Source organism: Diadema setosum, unplaced genomic scaffold (genome assembly GCF_964275005.1).
Source record: "Diadema setosum unplaced genomic scaffold, eeDiaSeto1 scaffold_28, whole genome shotgun sequence".
Taxonomy (NCBI): Eukaryota; Metazoa; Echinodermata; class Echinoidea; order Diadematoida; family Diadematidae; genus Diadema; species Diadema setosum.
In genome coordinates this window covers 143,609-153,471 of record NW_027307654.1, presented here as the reverse complement: position 1 = coordinate 153,471, position 9,863 = coordinate 143,609, and the positions used below count along the sequence as shown (strand labels likewise).

General features: G+C 38.3%; 1 pseudogene; it reads left to right on the top strand.

Annotated features, from left to right (window-relative positions):
- The first annotated feature begins 7,160 nt into the window (after positions 1 to 7,160).
- LOC140245743 (uncharacterized) lies at positions 7,161 to 8,179 on the top strand (annotated as a pseudogene).
- The last annotated feature ends 1,684 nt before the right edge of the window (positions 8,180 to 9,863 follow it).

Here is a 9,863-nt window from a genome sequence, read left to right as displayed (position 1 = left end):
TGTTGTGTGGACTGATCACAACCCACTGACATTTGTCAACAGAATGAGAAACAAAAACCAGAGACTGCTGCGATGGGGTTTAATCCTACAGGAGTATAACCTTGACATTAAGCACATTCGCGGAAAGGAAAACATTGTCGCAGACGCTCTTTCTCGTGCTTAATTGAGACATCTCAGTATTTTGTCTTGTTGCCAGATGCAACATTTGTGCAAATGTATTTTATGTTTGTAACACTTTCAACAGGTGTAATTTTGTTTTGCAAGTACACAGGACAGTGTGTGTACATCATGTATATGTACAAGTGGTACATGTATGTATCTTGCATACACTATGATTGTGATGCCAACAGCATGAATGGCACTTTGAATGTGTAAATAACAACACTGAAGTATTTTCAGATATGTTTGTGTTAATAAGGAAACACAGCAAGCTATATTTGTGCTTTGAGTCACTCTCCAAAAGAAGACACTATGAAGGCTGTTTTAAGTTATGCTAGCCATCAACAGTTGTCAAGAATGTGAGTTGTTGGTAAATTGATTTCAAACAGGTAGTGTCGCTGTTTGTATAGAGAATGTGGTGTATCGAGTAATGTAGGTACAGTTCAGGTACTTGAAGTTTCATACTTGTACATGTACAGGTATTGGTTAAATTTGTTGTGGCATACACCCTAAGTTCATTGGATGTTGCCTTTTGGATTTGATTAGCATGTATACTTTGTTGGGTGCAGAGATTATATAGTTATACATGTACGTAGCTTTTGCTCATTATTATAGCTCAATCATTGCCTTGGCAAAGGTGTTCAGTACTTCACAGTTGATCCAACATGCCAACAGGCGTGTATTTGGGCTGACTGTGTTATACCAGGATGTATACAGGCAGGTATACACTCACTTATTAAGTTTAGGTGTACACACAGGTTATCATCAAGTATATATCATTCAGGTTCATTTGATATTTTGTCAGGCAGGTCATACTCTTGGTGTTTTGTATGTTGGCAGGAAAGTTGTCAGAAACATAATTGGGGTGCAATGTGTGTGACATTTGTTGATGTTTTGACGTTTCAATGGATGCTGGCGCAGCGTGTACAGGTGTATGTAAGTCACATATCATGGAATATGATGTTTTGGTTGTAGGTAATATGATGTATATGATTACATCAGTTGGATTATATGCAGTTGTTTGTGGAAGAGATGACGTGTTTATGATCTTCGTACACAGGTTGATCGTTATGACAGTGTAAAATTGACTTATATGTATGTTCTAATGAGGAAACCATCTGATTTTGGTACAACGTGTATTGTTTGTATGCATGACATGATTGCATAAAGGTTAAGGTGTTGAGAAAGTTAATATTGTAGTATTCAGTGTTGCACAACTACATGCATTTCCAGTATGCTGTAACTAACAAGCAGCAGTAACTCATGAGAGTGTTAGTTTGGTACACGTTGAATGGTACTAAAGTCGTACATGTTTTATCACAGGTTATGATGATGATATAACCATAGCATACTTTGTTTATGTGTTCTTATAATAATGCAACCATGGTAAATTCATGGAGTTATAAGAGTGAATTGGAAGAGGAATGTACAATGCTGTTCCAAAATATTGTGCCAACGTACATAGAGTCCATTTGTGTTAAAACGTTAAATGCACTCTTTTAGGGGGGAAGTGTTATGGATACATGTGCATTGTATTATCATTTCTGGGCACTCGATTGTTCCGCGGAGGAATATGTAAATAAAGGGTTCGACAAGATGACCGAGATCGACCAAACACCTTGTTTGAGAGTCTGGGTATTTTGGTGGTTATGATGGTTCGCTAGGCCAAGTTAACCTCCGTAACAATATATATATATATAAGAGTATATCTATTGTTGTGTGAAAATTATTTGCTTCAGAATGGTCTCATATTCAAGTATGTGCAATTCAATGTTTCAAGGTTAGCATGCCTGTACAGAGACGGGGCATTAAACTGCACATTACTTGAATATGAGACCATTCTGAAGCAAATAATTTTCACACAACAATAGATATATTATAATGTACTCTTATTATTATGAATCCCATAAGGATTGGAACAATCATCCCCCAGCATTCCAACTGATTCTCACTGATCAGTTACTAGCCATCCCCTTTAAACATGTCATAAGTTTTGGTGTTCTTATCAAACAACATTACCCTTTTTTTCAATTGAACATTAAATATATAATGATATAGGTTATGTGAGATCTATTCTTAAGACCGACCATGTGTATCTTTCATTCTTAAATCCTTATTTTATGCTTGCTTGGCTTTCTACTCTGTAGTCAGTAGTCTTAATGGCAGGCTGCATTCCTGTATCTTGTCCCTTAAACCACAGACGACTGATCGTGCACTTGTACTTGTTCCGGCGTTGATGTGCTTATTTGTTTTTTGTTTTTGTCTGCTTCTCTGTCTCTCTGTCTGTGTGTCTGTGTGTCTGTCTGTGTGAGAAGAATAAGGAAGAAGAAGAATCAAATGTTAATTCGCATACAGGCTTTCATGTATTCATGTTTTCACATAAGTGTCAAGCTCGTGAACTTCACTGTCGTGGGCGTTGAGTAATAATATCAGGTGCATCGAAGACCTCGTTGACCTGTTAGATGCCAAAGCAAAAGCGTGATGTTGTTGTTGTTGCTGTTGTTGCTGTTTGTTAGCTCTTGAGAAATTCCCACGGCGACAGCAGAACAGGCGACAAATCGGTCGGCCGCCACTTTGAGTTGTGACCGTAGCCTAGTGCAAAAGGCAAAAGCTCCATCGGAAGGGAAGGGTGGAGATAACACTCGCCCACGTCTTCTCCCTGCTCCCCCCCCCCCCCCCCCGCCATGCATAGAAGTAGACTGTGGCTATTAGTAGACGGCGAGTTGTAATGTTCTTAAAATTTTCTGTAGATTTTGATTTTTTGTGCTATTTCCCCTATTTTGGGGGTGCTTAACACGAATCCACTTGTTGCCATTTTTGTAACCGACGTCTTCACCCGTTGCCATGGCAACACATTAATTTCCTTAAAAGAACATGTGAAGGGTTTGTTTGCAAAAACCGATAAGTCCATTTTTGAAGATTTTGAAGTACGATCTCTGTCATAAAGTACAAAATAATACCTTTTAAACGATATATTGCTCACTACCTATACAGGTATATTTTTTAAGTTATGGTCAAAAGAAACAAAAATTTTCTTATTATTCTCTTTATTTTTCTTGACCTGTAATCGCAAATATCTCCATTTGACAAATATGGACTTATCGGTTTTTGCAAACAAACTCTTCATGTATTCTTCATTAAACATCATAAAAACGAGATGTAAACACCAAAATATGTAATTATAAATCCTTTTTAATCACACTTGAGAAAGAATACAATTTTCATATTGTCATGGTTACCTTATAGCAATGACGGCTACCATGGCAACAACTATTTATAGAGAAAAAATAATATTTTTCATGAAAAGGCAAGAAAACATCACAAGATTGAGTGGAATATTTATCATAAATTGCTATCTAGATTATCAGCTTATTTTTCCACTATGTTAATTTCACATCATTTTCGTTGCTATAGCAACAGCATGACAAAAGCTGCCTTTTAAAGAAAAATAAGCATTGCAATTGAAAAAAAAGCAAGAATACGTCCATAGATGATAAATTTCTGTATAGTGAGATTTTTTTCAGCTATTTCCTATATTTTGTCGGTGCCAAACACGAATCGACCTATTGCCATATTTCTAAATGACATCTTTAGCCGTTGCCATGGCAACAAATTATTTTCTTTGAAATAACATGTATTCTTCATTAAACATCCCAAAGCATGCTAAAAACATCAAAATAAGTCAACATAAACATATCACGCTTCAATCAAATTAAACTCACAATTTCCGACTGTCACAGCAACCTCATAGCAATAACGGTTGCCATGGTAACAGCTATTTTTTTAAGAAAATTATTTTCTTTAAATAAAAAAGCATGAAAAGATGAAAAGTTTGAGTAGCATACTCATTACAAATTGCTATGATAATTATCAGTTTTTCTCACTGCGTTCATGCCACATTATTATCGTTGCTATGGCAACAACTTTTTTCCCCTAGAAAGGAGAAGTTCCCCAGTAAAAGAAAAACTAGATAAATAAATAATCAATTTTTGTAGAGTTTAATTTTTCGGCCCTTTTTTTTTAAGCACTTTTGGGAATGCTGAAAAGGAATCCACCTATGGCCACTTTTCTAAATGATGTCTTCAGCCGTTACCATGGAAACAAATTATTTTCTTTAAAAGAACATGTGTTTTTCATTAACATCATAAAACATGTTGTTAAGGCCAAAATATGTCATTAAAAATTTTTCCTCAATTAGTAAAAACAATCCTTTTTTTTCAATTACATTGATACCTCATAGCAATGACAGTTGCCATAGTAACAATTCTTAAAAAGAAAATACTGATATTTTAACAAAAAAATTAAAAAATGACGAGATTGAGTACCATATTCATTACAAATTACTATCAGCTTTTGTTTTCACAACGTTCATTCCACACCATTTCTGTTGCCATAGCAATAACATGAGAAAAATGTTTTTTAAGGATTTTAAAGTTCTATAGCAATCTGTTGGAAATTACTATAGAGGAGGTATCATAGTCATTTAAGGTTATCAAATGTCTCGGAGACATTAATGCTGAAACAGAGTACATCATGACGAGAAAATTGGAACTTTTGGGAAGGTTTTTAGACATTTGTATTGCTTGTCATTATGTTTCCTGGGTATATATAGTCAAAAAAATCTATTCCTTAACATGTTGTTGCGATATAGGAACAGAAATGATGCGAATAGAATTATATATGGCTAATAGTCTTGCTCATTTGCAATACTTCAAAAGTTAGGCCATAATTTCACATTTTTTTTTCTTGAAGATTTTTTTCTTTAAAAATTGATGCATTTCAATGGCAACCATGTTAAATATTAACCATTATTTCGGATATTTCAGGTTTTAAAGGTGCAATGTGATCAGAAATTCAGGAAGCTGACTAAACTTTTGTGTTTTTACTTATTTGTTTTTTGTTTAGTGAATTCTTTCCTTCCTTATCTAATGAGTAACGTTAATTTTTTCTTTAAAAAGTAGTTATCTCATGTTAATTCTATAGCAACAAGAACGAAGTGGGATGACTATAGTGAAAAAAAAGAGAACCGACAGTAATTTGTTGTAAGTATGTTACTCAATCTTGTCATTTTTTATGTTTTTCATACTAAATTGTTATTACCATGACAACTGTCATTGTTATGAGGTAACCATGAAATTGAAAAATCGTGATGTTTTAGTAAATTAAAGAGACATGTTTATCTGGACACATTTTGGTGTTAACAGTATGTTTTCATAATGTTTAAAGAAGAACACATGTTCTTTTAAAGAAAATAATTTGTTGCCATGGCAACGGCTGAAGACATCATTTTAAAAAAATGACCACGCACAGGTGCATTCCTGTTCACCATCCCCAAAAGAGGTGAAAATGCACAAAAGATTTAAACTTTTCTGAAAATGATCGCTTGTTTATATTATTCTTTATTTCTTTTTTAATGAAACAGTTTTTCTTTCTATGAAAGAAAGTTTTCCTCATGTTTTTGCTATAGTAACGATAATAATGTGAGATTAGCATAGTAAAAAAAAAGCTGACAATCATAGTTAGATCCTAACTGGTAATGAAATAACTTTTTCCATCAATCTTTTCATGATTTCATGCTTTTTGATTTTAAGAAAATAATTATTTTCTTTAAAAAATAGCTGTTACCATGGTGACCGTCAACACTATGAGGTAGCTGTGATATTCGGAAATTGTGATATTTAATTTAATCAGAGAAATATGTTCATATTGACATCTGTTGGAAATTACAGTAAGTTTTTATAATGTTTGATGAGGAATACATGTTCTTTTAAAGAAAATAACTGGTTGCCATGGCAACGGCTAAAGATGTCAATTAGAAATGTGGCAACAGGTGGATTCGTGTACGGCACTCCCAAAATAAGGGAAAGAACACAAAAAAATCCAACTCTTACAGAAATGTATTATCTACGGATTTACTTCATTCATACTTTCCTGTTAATTGAAATACTTATTATTTTTCTTTAAAAGGCAGTTTTTGTCATGTTGTTGCTATAGCAACGAAAAGGAAGTGAAATGAACATAATGTGAAAGAGGGGTAAACTGGCACCTCGTCTACTGTCCACTGTTCACCTAGTCTAATGCCATCTCGTCTAAAATCACTTCGTCTACTACCAACTTGTCTACCAACCATTTTGTCTAAATGCCAATTAGTCTAATTGCCATTTCGTCTACTAACAATTTAATCTTATCTCTAATTAGTCTAAGTCACATTTCGTCTAATACCCATTATGTCTATTGGCCATTTCGTCTATTTATCGTAAGGTCTATGAATGAAATAGTCTACAGCTAATTTTTTCTAATAGCCAATTGGTCTACATCCACCTTGTCTAATACTCAATTAGTCTAATAACCAGTTAGTCTACTCCCAACTGGTCTACACCCAACTGGTCTACTCCCAACTGGTCTACTCCCAGCTGGTCTACACCCAAGTGGTCTACACCCAACTCGTCTACTCCCAACTCCCAACTGGTCTACTTGTTATATAGTGTGTTTTTTTGTCTACTCTAAACTCCTTACTTAAGTCTACTTCATCTAGTTTCCTTTCCCATTGAAATAGGTTGAACACTTGGTGCCCCATTTGGTTTATTTTTTTTTTTCTAATTATGACTTTTTATAAAGAGAATAATGTCACAGCGTGAAAAACTTGCTGTGTTGTGGTGCTGGATGTGTAATTCTATCACGTAATACTTCGTACAAGCTTCATGGGGTTGCATATTGCTCGTGCTTTAGGCAGGAGCTTCACACAGGTGGAGGATTCAAAGTCTATTGTCATGATAATGAGTTTGAGTCTTCGAGTGCATATAAAGGAGGTGGATATTCCACGCCTCTCATCTTTTTCTTGTGTGAACGGCAGGAGGTTACGTCTTCGTCTTATCATACGCAGTTTCTCAACTATGGATATGTCGGAAGTCGGGGGACAGTCGACGGGCCCAGTCCCGTCCACAGCTGCTGTGCCGTCGATGACGGATTTCGAACTGTTAAAAACGTAGTTAGCAGCTTTAATGGACAACCAACCATCTGACGCTCAACATCCCGCCGGGCAGCATGCGAAGCATGTGCCCCAAACTGCCGGCGGGCATCCTCTGCGTAGCCGGGATGATGAAGGTGACTTGTTAAGCATCTTTGCGGAAGAGTCTGTTGTATCAGGCGTGTCATCCCGAAGCCGTCAGGTCAGCTATGACCCAGAAGCGGACCTTGAGATTTTCTCCGCTGCACAAGTGAACAAAAACACTGGCTTTGACTCTGACGACGAATTATATGGCCATGGCCCCGAGGTGCTTGGAAAGCCCATTTTCGACGCACTTTCTACCCGGCTAACATTAGTCGTGACCATGCGGCCAAAGACTGAGTGTCTTGAAAAACTGGATAAGCAATATCTAACGCCTGCAAACGCCCAGGCGCTGTGCACCCCCCGTGTCGATGAACAGCTATGGGCGTCCATTCCTACCAAAGCTAGAGCGGCCGACTCTCGAGCCCAAAAACTTCAAAAAGCCGTAGTACGGGGAATGATCCCTTACGCCCATATCCTGGCAGAACTTTATGATGCCGCCGACGACAAGAGGGCAGTTGATGTGAGCCGCGTCAAACGATTGGCGCTGGATGGGATAACGCTGGCGGGACATGCCACGTATGAAATCTCGCCGAGAAGCGCCGAGAAGATTTAAAGCCATCTTTCAACCCAAAGTATCTGGGAATTTGCAGCCGAACCGTGCCAGTGGGTCAGACACTTTTCGGTGGTGACCTTTCGGCGACATTGAAATCAGTGGGAGATACCTATTTGGTGGGGCAGAAGATCGCCCCGTCAGTAGGAAGATACCGCCGCCGTTTCGGCAACCTCACGAGTGGCAGACGTCCGGCGTTTCGCCCGTATGACAACTACCGCGATACGCGGTCAGGCAACCGTCATGGACCTCCACAGAGATCGTTCCGGCCTGCCACGATCTCTTGTCCTCCCCCTCCGAGATTTCGGGAGACTGCTGGCCAGCAGCGAAATGCCCTTGACGACTCTTCAAAAAACTAGTAAGTTCAAAACATCAACAATTCCAGGCAGGAAGACTCAGGTTCTTCAGACACGCTTGGTCGGCTATAACATCCAATCAGTGGATAATTGATGCCATCACTGGCTACAAAATCAATTTCGATTCTACTCCCAAACAATCACGAAACTCCCTTTCCTTTCCTTTCTCCCACGAGGAGAAAGCTGCCATCGAAAAAGAAGTCAATTTGCTTTGCAAGAAAGGTGCAATTAGCGAAATTGCTAGAGGAGATGTTGCCTTCTTATCCACTATATTCACAGTTCCTAAAAAATTAGGAGATCTCCGACCAATTATCAATCTGAAGAACCTGAACGCCTTTGTAAAACATGAACATTATAAAATGGAAACGTTCAGGGATGTTAAGGAACTGTTATCGCCATTCGATTATTTAACGACAATTGATTTGAAAGACGCTTACTTTACAATTCCAATGGCTGATGAGCATCGAAAGTTTCTATGTTTTTCGTGGAATGGAAAATTCTACTGCTTTAATTGTTTACCTTTCGGCCTATGCTCGGCCCCACGTGTTTTTACTAAAGTCATAAAACCTGTCATTTCGTCCCTTCGATGTAAGGGAATTCGTGCAGTTATTTATTTGGATGACATTCTCATTTTTGCACGTTCCCAAGAAGAGAGCGCACAAAATACTACATGTGCCGTCGAATTGTTGACAAACTTAGGGTTCCTAGTCAACTTCGAGAAGTCAAGTACTACACCAAAGACGGCTTTGATTTATTTGGGTCTTCAGCTAAATTCGGTTGAGATGACAGTTAGTCTACCTCTCGAAAAAGTGGTGAAATTAAAGAGTTGCGGTCGAATTCTGTTATCGTCAAACCGAGTTACTATCAGGGACCTGGCAAAGTTTATTGGTTTGATTATTTCCACTTTTGATGCGATCCCTACGGGGCGGCTGCATTTTCGCACATTAGAATGGATCAAGACAAAGGAGCTTAGGGTGGGATTTCACGGAGCACGCGAACGATTTGCGAAGGACGCGAATGGCAAAATCCAGCATTCGCATTTTGGTCTGCAAAAGATCGCCAAACGAAACGGTTCGGAAGCGTCGTCAATTGTTCGCGAATGTCGTTTTTACTTCGGCGAGAATTTCAAAAAAGTTTGAAATTTTCTGCGAACCTTTTCCGCACACTTGGTCGTGATTTGCTCGTGAATTGTTCTCGAAAGTGTCTTTAAAGCCTCGTCATATGCGCAAGACCTTCGCAAGACAGGCGCGATGATCGCAAAATGTTCGTGAAACCCCAAACAGACTCCGAAACTTTGGAGAATGTCTCGCGTATGTTATAGTCAAGGCGCTAATTCCTGTACGGGCCTTAATTAAGGATTTCGTTCAACCCACCCCGCAGAAAAGGTCTGTCCACACAGATTGGTAGATGGGACCTCCAGGAACACCCCCAGGTAGTATGTGAGTCGAAATTGTGGTATCAATAAAATTTTACAGGCCATTTTAGTTGCGACAAGACCTTATTGTTCGAAAAAGAGTCTGCGCAAGCCAAGACTACTACACGCACCACTAGCACTGCTACAGACGCCAGTGCCAGTGGTGCGTGTAGTAGTCTTAGCGCACGCAGACTTTTTCCTCGGCAAACAAGGGTTTTTGCCAGCAAACTCACTAGCTGAGGTCAGTGTAGTTTAGTTTCTAGCCGTTTTTAT